The sequence below is a fragment of the Bos taurus genome, chromosome 12, assembly GCF_002263795.3.
Source record: "Bos taurus isolate L1 Dominette 01449 registration number 42190680 breed Hereford chromosome 12, ARS-UCD2.0, whole genome shotgun sequence".
Lineage (NCBI taxonomy): Eukaryota > Metazoa > Chordata > Mammalia > Artiodactyla > Bovidae > Bos > Bos taurus.
This window is the reverse complement of record NC_037339.1, coordinates 30,039,220-30,048,523: the sequence shown is the minus strand read 5'-3', so window position 1 is coordinate 30,048,523 and position 9,304 is coordinate 30,039,220. Positions and strand designations below refer to the sequence as shown.

Here is a 9,304-nt window from a genome sequence, read left to right as displayed (position 1 = left end):
TGCCAGGGCTCTTCCTGACCCAAGGACTGAACCCATGTTTCCTGTATCTCCTGCACTGATAGGCGGGTTTGTTTCCACCAGCACCACCTGGGAGCCCCTGTTGGACGCACTATCCCTCAGTTTTTCTGTGAATAATCTGGACCTTCAAACACTCTGTTCCCACACCCTTCTCCTGTCTTGTGGAGCTCAGCACCGTGGCTGTCCTGCTCTCCTTGGAGACAGGACTGTGTCCTGCCCTCCTGTCCTTACCCGTCACATCTTAGATTCAACTCCGTCACTTCAGGTGAATTAAGTGACTGTTCCTTGCAGTCTAAAAATACCAACTGCAGAGATTCCAGATCTGACCTGTGCCTGCTTCTCCTGCGCTTTCTCCTAGTGTGCTTCTCAGACCCTTCAGCGGCAGCCACACAGGGTGCTTTCTTATTCTTGAACGTTCCTGCTTTCTACACTGTGTTCGTGCAAGGTCTCCATTAGGAATACCCTCCTCCTCCCCTCTGTTGGCTAAGTCTACTCTTCCTTGAAGGTCCAACTCCAGTCTCACCTCTCCTTTGAGATTTCCTTGACTTCATCATTTCCTTGGACACCTGCACCCCCTACTGCCTGGGACATTTATAGGACAGCCCATGCCCCTCACACGGGCAGCACTTGCCCCTCAGTGTTCTGGAGCTATGTCTCCCTAAGGTTCTACATTCTCTGGATGCAGAGAGCAGATGCTTGATTCTGTGCAATGACAGGATGCATTTGATAATAACTACATCCTCCAAGCAAGAGAGGTGGGTTTGATCCCTAGTTGGGCAGACCCCCCTGGAGGAGGGCATGGCAACCCACTCCAGTATTCTTGCCTGGAGAATCCCATGGACAGAGGAGCCTGGTGGGCTACAGTCCACGGGGTTGCAAGAGAGTCGGACACGACTTCACAACTAAACACCACCATCAGCACTTCCATCCTCCACATCTTCCTTCTCACTGCTGCTGCTGCTGCTAAGTCGCTTCAGTCATGTCCGACTCTGTGCGACCCCAGAGACAGCAGCCCACCAGGCTCCCCTGTCCCTGGGATTCTCCAGGCAAGAACACTGGAGTGGGTTGCCATTTCCTTCTCCAATGCATGAAAGTGGAAAGTGAAAGTGAAGTCACTCAGTCGTGTCCGACTCCTAGCAACCCCATGAACTGCAGCCTACCAGGCTTCTCCGTCCATGGGATTTTCCAGGCAAGAGTACTGGAGTGGGGTTCCATTGCCTTCTCCGCCTTCTCACTGAGTTGAGGTATAAAATTCCTGGATGTGACAACAGGTGTCGCTGTATTGAGCAGGGTCTGGCTGGGAGGAGAAGCCAGAGATCTACCTGTTCACCTCTCCATCCTGGCCTCGACCACCTGGGTGGCGAGGCTGCCTGCTCCCAGCTTTCCCAGAGAAGACCTGCCTTCTCCTGTGACTTTCTGACACTCCAGGTGAGCTCCTTCCCTTTTGTTTCCTCTCGGGCCTGGGAGGGAAAGTGAAATGTAACTAAAATAAATGAGAAAGGAACTAGAGGAACTAGAGGGGAACTGCAGGAGGCCAGGCATGCAGGGACTCTTCCTGCGAGGAGCCCTGGGCTGGGGCGGGAGGCCTGGAAATCAAATGGGTCCTTCACAGTTCAGTCTCAGGCTGACTTGTTTATAATAAAAACATTTGGTTTGACTTCCACAGAATCCAGCCTATGATGCAAATGCTTAAGCGTGTTAGCCCACATTCCTTGTCGTCCCCAGAGAAGTTCTGTTCAGAAAGCGAGAGGGGTGGAAACAAACAGTTCCTGGGAGTGTCTCCAGTCAGCGCCCTTGCATTTAGTCTGAGCCATGCAAATAATTTGGATGCTAAAACTCAAGCCCTACGTGGACCTTTTAAATGACAAAGCAATTATGTGTGTCTGAGGAGACAGACAGTGTCTCTTTAAACGTTCTTTCTGTTCCTCGGGTGTGTTGTAATCAGCAGATGGCCGGCCCTACCTTCCCCAGGGCCCCCCTTGCAGCAGACTCTTCTAATAGCTAATATCCTGCAGCGACCAAGGCCATTAGAAGGATTAAGCCATTACCCTCCTGTCCAGCAAACACACAACGCTCACAAGGGCCGCCTTTTCCTCTTCGGTTGTTGTTTTCATGGATGAATCAGGGCCTGATGATTGGTTGAAAAATCATAACAGGGAGGGCAGAGGGTTATGGTCATTCTTTTCGAGGACACCTCCCTAATAGCCTTGGGATTTGAAGGTCCTTTGTTAGAAGAAGGGCAGGAGTCAGTTTTGTGGCTCGAGCAAGCTCTGAAAATACAAACAGCAGTCAGACCTGTGCCCTCAACTCCGGAATATCTCATCCTCAATTTCTCGAGCATCAGGGTAAGCCTCTTTGCTCTGCCTGTTCACACAGCCAGACTGGCTGGGTTTGTTCTGCTCAAGACAAACCACCAGCCCAGCCCAGAGCCACGTCGCCGGCTCAGGAATACTCTGAAATATTGCCACCCAGTGGCACTTCCAAGGCATAACAATTTACAACCAGGCAGCAGGGAACCGGGTTTCAGGAGCTGAAGGACCCAACCGAGAGGAGGCTGTGAAAACTGGTCTAGAACAAGCTTCAGAAAAGCATCCATCTAAGCACAAAAGCAGGGAGCTAGTTTGGAACTGGCCACATTGGGCAGGTGATGGAAACATGGGAAGAGACACTTGGGATATAAAGAGAAGAATGAGGGTAAAGACGTGGTGCGGCTGAGCTGTCTTTTTCCAAATGGAAGAAATACACACTTTCTCTAAGTGGGAGCTGGAGAAGGATGACAGGGAGATGAATCAATGGAGCATCCTTTGGAGTCGGCCTCAATTCAGATGACTCAGTCTCTCACATGTGTGGGTTTTTAAGGATCCTTGGGCTCTACTGATTTAGGGGACATCACCAGACTTGTTTCTTTACACAGAGAACAAGATCTCTAAATCTCCCTGCAGCCCTAACATTGTGAAACTTTATTATCCCAGCGAACTAGCAATGCAGAAATACAGGCAATATAAGCCGTAGGCAATCCGTAAATCATGGGTGTCTGACTTCCAAATGCAAGATGGGAGAACATAAAAGATGAATCCATTTTCACCTCTCGATGACTCCCTGCTGGGACAAAGCTTGGAAGGTTTCCCTGCAGGACGCTGGGTGAGTTTCAGTAAGAACCTACTGTCTCACCTCCCAGCATTAGCAGAGGAAGGCTGGCTTCCTGGGATCTGGATCCTTCTAGCACTTTCTATGGGGTGGAAAAGAGGTTGAGAGAGATTGGATCAGAAGGGAGGCTCCACTCTATTAAAATGGAAGCTAAACTAGAAATGAAAGAGTTAGACATTTGATGTGCATATGTTCAGTTGCTTTGGATGTGTCCAACTCTTTGTGACCATATGGACTGTAGCCCTCTGTGATCCTCTGTCCATGGGATTCTCCAGGCAAGAATACTGGAGTGGGTTCCCATACCCTCCTCCAGGGGATCTTCCCAACCCAGGGATCAAGCTCATGTCTCTTTCGTCTCCTGAAGTGGCAGGCACATTCTTTACCACTAGTGCCACCTGGGAAGCTCTAGGTCACCCTTTTCAGTTATATTTTTATTTTGCTTCTTTCAGAGGGCAAGCTATTCCAAAGAAGTCAGATTCTGCTGGCTGCAGCATAAGAATGCAGGTGGGAGGGAAGGGAAAGGCATTCAGACTCCTCTAATCTTATCTGATAGCTCTCAACCAGCCTCCGTTTTCAGGATTTCTTGGGAAAAGGCATATGCGATCACGATTTTAAAAGACCATTGGAATCCCTTTCCAGCCAAAGTCTGAAAGAAGATTTGGGTTCAGGCTCTATTTGAAGACACCCAGGTTGCACTTTCCCCTCAGCATTTAGGGTGCGGCGGTTTCTGCTTATCTAAAGTGCTCACATTGCAAATACGAGCAGCAGAGCCGGGGATTTAAAAGTCTGTCCTGATGGGAATTTGAACTGAAATATTCTGCCCACTGCCACTTTATAAGCTGGGAATCATCAAGCCGCTACAAATACCTTGAGGGGGCCTTGCAGTTGCTCAACATAAATCAGCAGAATGACAGGCAATTGACTTTGAAGACAGCTCTCACATGGCTGAGTGGCTGGAGCTGCTGGAGACCGATGAGGGCATTTTCCTGTAAACATGACTGTGATTAGCACCGGAGTAAATAGCCAAACGGGCTCTGTCAGACCCCAGCCTCCTGCTCTGGATTTTTCATTAGGCAGAAATCATCGAGTGATCCTGTGTAGCCAAGTTGGTGATTCTGAGAAAGAAGCTTGTGCTTTAATACCTGATGAAACCTTTTGATTTCCCCGGAAGGTAGGTAAGATCACTTGATCTAGCTGTGTTTTTCTGGAGCAATAAAATGTGTGTGTGTGGTGTGTGTGTGGTGTGTGTTCAGTTGCTCAGTCATGTCTGGTTCTTTGCAACCCCAGGGAATGCAGCCCACTGGGCTCCTCTGTCCATGGAATTTTCCAGGCAAGAATACTGCAAGTGAGTTGCCATTTCCTTCTCTAGGACATCTTCCTAAACCAGAGATTGAACCTGCGTCTCCTTCATCTCATGCATTGGCAGGCGGATTCCGTACTACTGAGCCACCTGGGAAGCCTGGAGGGAAAAAATAGGAGTATGGAAACCAGACCCTTCACGGCAAAAGGAATTCGGCTTGCGGTCCACACTCCACCTAACAAAGTTCGGCACAGCTCAGATTTTGGGCAAGTGGAAAGTGCCCCTTTGAAAGTCTGGCCTTCCTACTGCCACCTGAGGTCACCTACTCACAGCCCTGGGGAGGTCAGGAAGATGACATCAGTAGCTAAGCTGGCTGGGGGCCGAGGCCACCTGCAGTGTGCAGGACCCTCCCAGGGAGGCCGGCTGACCCTGCTCCAGCCAGGCTTTTGCCAGTGGAGGCAGAGAGCCTGGGGTTGGCATACCAACTGATTTTTCAAAAGAAGCCAGAAATCGGGATTTTCATGAAACACTATGTGTGCCAAGGCAAATATGCCTACAGGCCAACAGCAACCTCTGGTGAAAAGGGAAACCCTCCTACACTGTCAGTAGGAATGCAAATCGCTGCAGCCACTGTAGAAAACAGTGTGAAGGGTACTCAGAAAACTACACGGAGTTGCCACACGGGTCCAGCAATGCCACGCCGTGCATATACCTGGGCCAAGCTATGACTCGAAAGATACACGCACCCCTGCGTTCATAGCAACACTATTCACAATAGCCAAGACGTAGGTGCAACCTAAATGTCCATCAATAGATGCATGGGTAAAGAAGATGGGGTATATACACAAAATGGAATACTGCTAAGTCACTTCGGTCGTGTCCGACTCTGTGCAACCCCATAGACGGCAGCCCACCAGGCTCCCCCGCCCCTGGGATTCTCCAGGCAAGAACACTGGAGTGGGCTGCCATTTCCTTCTCCAATAAATGGAGAGGGGAGAAGGGACCATGAGAGGACTGAGCCCCCAGACCAGAGGCCCAGTGGAAGGGGGGACTGGGAAGAGACCTGACAGGGTGCATCTCAGAGAGGTGGTGGGAGGAGCCCACAGAAGGAGTTTCCTGGGAGCCATCAGAGAAACAGAGGACGTGGTTCTGTCCTCGAGAGGTTTCCAGTGTGATGAAAAAGCCTAAAGAAGCACTGGCAACAACCCAAGGACTTCAAGACGGTGGGTCCAGAGAGGGTCCAGAGAGGAGTGTCACTAGAGCCCGGACACGACGCCAGTAGGTGCTCCTGGGGGCTGAGCGCGGTCTGAGGTCATGGAGGTGAGAACAGTGACAGCAGAAGTTTGGGGAGTCCACACAGCTCAGTGGCCCACACTGTCGGGGGGGCGGTCTGGGAGGGGGCCCTGGGGGGCTCTTTGGGGTGGAGTCGTGCATGTGCCTTCTGTCTCAAGGGCACTCCAGGGTGGCATTTGCTTGCTCCCTGCTGAGCACTCTGGGGCCCAAATGGTGAACAAAGTCTATAGACCCCCATCTCCCAGGAAGGCAGCAGTCTCTCTCTGCCTGTTTAAGACTGACAGCAGCTGCCACGGAGGCTGAAGGGTGGTGGGGAGCCCAAGCGCTGGGAGGAGAGCTGGGGCCTTGGCGTCACTGCTTGGTGCTCCGTGATGGTGCAGGGGCCGGGGCAGGGGCCAGGACTGGCGGGAGCTGAGGACCCCGGCATATGGATGAAGGAACACGGGGAGGGATGGAAAACACCAGAAAACGAAGAGAGATGTTTCAGAGGGGAGGTAATATCTCGTCACAGGAGGCAGTCGTTACATTTTTGCTGAAAGGGAGAGGAACCCACTAGAAGCGGCCCTGAGCCTGCCCTGGCCCTTCACTCTGTGCGGCTGGGACCCTGCCTCCCTGGGGAAGTGGCAGCTGGGGGACACCGTGCTTTTGGGAAAATCTAGGGGTCTTGCATGGGCACACTGGATGGAGACACAGGCCGGAACCGCGTGGCAGGGACCTGCCCTCCCTGAGTGTCGGCCACACCCACGGAGGTCCTGCCAGGCAACCCCCATCCTTCCCAGGCTGCAGTGAGGTCCCAGGTGGGGAGGCTCCCCAACCAGCCTCTGTTCTGTGTCTCCCTTTGAACTTGAACCCCACAAAGGCAGAGCCACAAGGACACGGCAAAAGGAGCATGTGCCACTGCAAAGGGCAGGGGACAGGCCCCCCGGCTCTTCTTGCCAGGCCACCCGTCACGTCTGAAGCAGCCGTCTTTGTTCTGCACGTCCTGTCTCCCTTCTCCCACATGAAACTGCTCAGGAGCCACGTCAGCTCCCAGTTCCGACTCGGAAAATATAGCAGCACACAATATGTTGTTTTGGCAGAAAGCTATGAATCTGAGTATGGAATGTCTGTCACGGGGGCCCATCCAATTAACTCACTTGTCGGGAAATCAGAATAAATCGTTGAGAGGAGTCTCTGCTCAGACCTGTATTTCTTCCTCATTCTCCTGGTTCAGCAGGTGTGGTCCCCCAGGCCAGGGCGATTCAGGGCGGAGGAGGACAAATACACATCTTCCCTGTGGTTTTCCGCTTCGAGGGAAGAAAGGGGCACTGTTTCCTTGCATCTCAGACCCTGGAATTCTGGTGAACGGTTTATGACCGTGGTGGGGGCAACCCGAGTCCCAGGCTCACTGCTTTTGCTCAGTCTGAGACAAGGCCTGGGCCTGACCCCAGGAGGTTTTCTCCCTCCTTAGTTTTCTCTCCGTGGCTGGTGGTCTTGGCTGTAACCAGAGAGGAGGGTGGGATGGAGGGGACGGCCAGCCTGACCAATGTGCCTGCAGGGGCTGGGACCCCTGGATGTTCCCTTGAAGGGGACACTGGTCCCACCCCCACCCCCCAGTTTGGGAACTGATGTGGCCCCCAGGATGGGTTTCTCAAGTGGCTCAGTGGGGAAGAACCTACCTGCCAATGCAGGAAATGCCAGAGATGTGGGTTCGATCCCTGGGTTGGGAAGATCCCCTGGAGGAGGAAATGGCAACCCACTTTAGTATTCTTGCCTGGAGAATCCAAAGAAGAAGATCCTGGCGGGCTACAGTCCTTGGGGTCGCAGAGTCAGGCACAACTGAACGCACACGTCTCATGTGACCCCAGGGTAGCCTTTTTTTGCAAGAGGATCTGCTACACAGGCAAGGAAGCTCTTGAGAGAGAAGGCCTCTGAGCGCATGCAGGTCATTCTGTGTGGGTTCCCCAGAACCCCGGGCCGGTGCTTTCCCAGTGCCACGGTTGCCCCGAGGTGATTTCAGGGTGTTCAGCAGACATAACTCTGCACATAGACCGGCTTCCTTTGAGCTTCCTCCCAGGGCTCTTTGTCTTTACATCCTTGCTAAGGTGGAGGTGAAGTCCAAGGCCGCTCAGCCTGGCGCCTGCATCCCTGAGTTCTGAAGAACCTAACGTGATCGAGTGTCCCACAGCCACGGGGGCAGCCCTGGAACCAAGCTTCAGCAGCCTCACGGCGCCTGCACTACCTGTCCCCAACCTGGAGCTTCTGAAAAGCGCCCTGCCACCATCCTGGGCCACCTGTCCCTGGCTTCAGCCCCCCGCACGGCAGCCTTGCCTTCCCAGCATTCACACACTCGGGTTTTACATCCCTGCTCCCCCCACAGTGGTGCCAAAGCCCCATCCCAGGCAACCAGGCGAAAGTATTTTCTTGACCTTTGCTCTTGGAGGCAAGAACCCTCCCCCACCCCCCACCATACTGAGGACCCAGAAGAAGCAAAGGGCATCTTGTCAGCAGCGCTGCAGCCCAAATTCCGCATTCTGGGCATCAGTCAGAAGTCAAAGGCTCCTTCTTCAAGGGCTGCAGACTAAGTTAGCCTTTGTGCTGCGGTGTTGCTTCCATTTCAAAGTCTCCACCAGCGAATCGCGTGAGTCATTCCTGGAACCTTCAGGAGTCTCCATGGTGACAGGCTTGAGTGGGCCCAGGGAAGCCAGCATTCACTCCACTTTCCAACTAGTTCCTCTTCTCTGATTTTTTTTTCTTCTTTTCTGTTCTTTTTCAATAGAGACTGTGGCTGAGGCTTTAGCTTTTTTGTTTCTTAAGCAAATCATAAAATGGGAACTCTCAAAGGTCCTTTTCTATTTTGTCAAAAAACGTTCTGTATAAATATGTATTCTTGTCTCTACCTGCCTTTGTTGAGGCCATAAAAAAAAAAACAAAACAAAAACTATACATTTATGGGTTTTTTGCTTTTTTTTTTGTCTAGTGTTTTAAGAAAGGGTCTGATTTTCCTGTTTATCTCAATGAAAAAAGGCTCTGGACAAACCTGGAACAGAGAGGCTAGCAGCATCAGCCCCAATGGGTAGAATGCCTTCTTAGTCCATAGGCCACACAGCAGAGGTCGACCAGAAGTCTGAAAATACCACCTAATCATGGTTTCTAGAGATGTGCTTCCAGTTCTTCTTCCGTGATGCTCAGGGCAAACGGTACTGTAGGCCCATTAGGGAATAAGCATGGACATCACTATCTTGGTCATAAGAATTTTAGCAGGAATCTAGGGGATTTCTTTTTTTCAAAAATGACTAAGCATTAAAACTTATCCCCAGTGTAATGAGCACTGATCAACCTAAATATATTCATATAATTTTGTGGGGTGCAAATCCTGTGTCATAGCAGTATGTCACCTGAACACAATCACATCTGCAGGTGGCCATGAGTTTGCAGCACACGACCGCCGGAATATGGGCACCTGAATGCTGCTGCCTCCATCGTCCCCTCGGCTGTGGCAGGACACTCAGCCCCCTGAAGCTCTCCCACCATCTCTGGGGTCTCCAGGGCCATCGCCTGTGTGCT

At 51.9% G+C, this 9,304-nt stretch overlaps 1 long non-coding RNA gene across 1 annotated transcript; it reads left to right on the top strand.

The window, feature by feature from the left end:
* Positions 1–790: 790 nt before the first annotated feature.
* Positions 791–6,927, top strand: LOC132346755 (uncharacterized). Its single transcript, XR_009496700.1, has 2 exons — positions 791–4,336; positions 4,535–6,927. It is a non-coding gene; the product is annotated as an uncharacterized lncRNA (long non-coding RNA).
* The last annotated feature ends 2,377 nt before the right edge of the window (positions 6,928–9,304 follow it).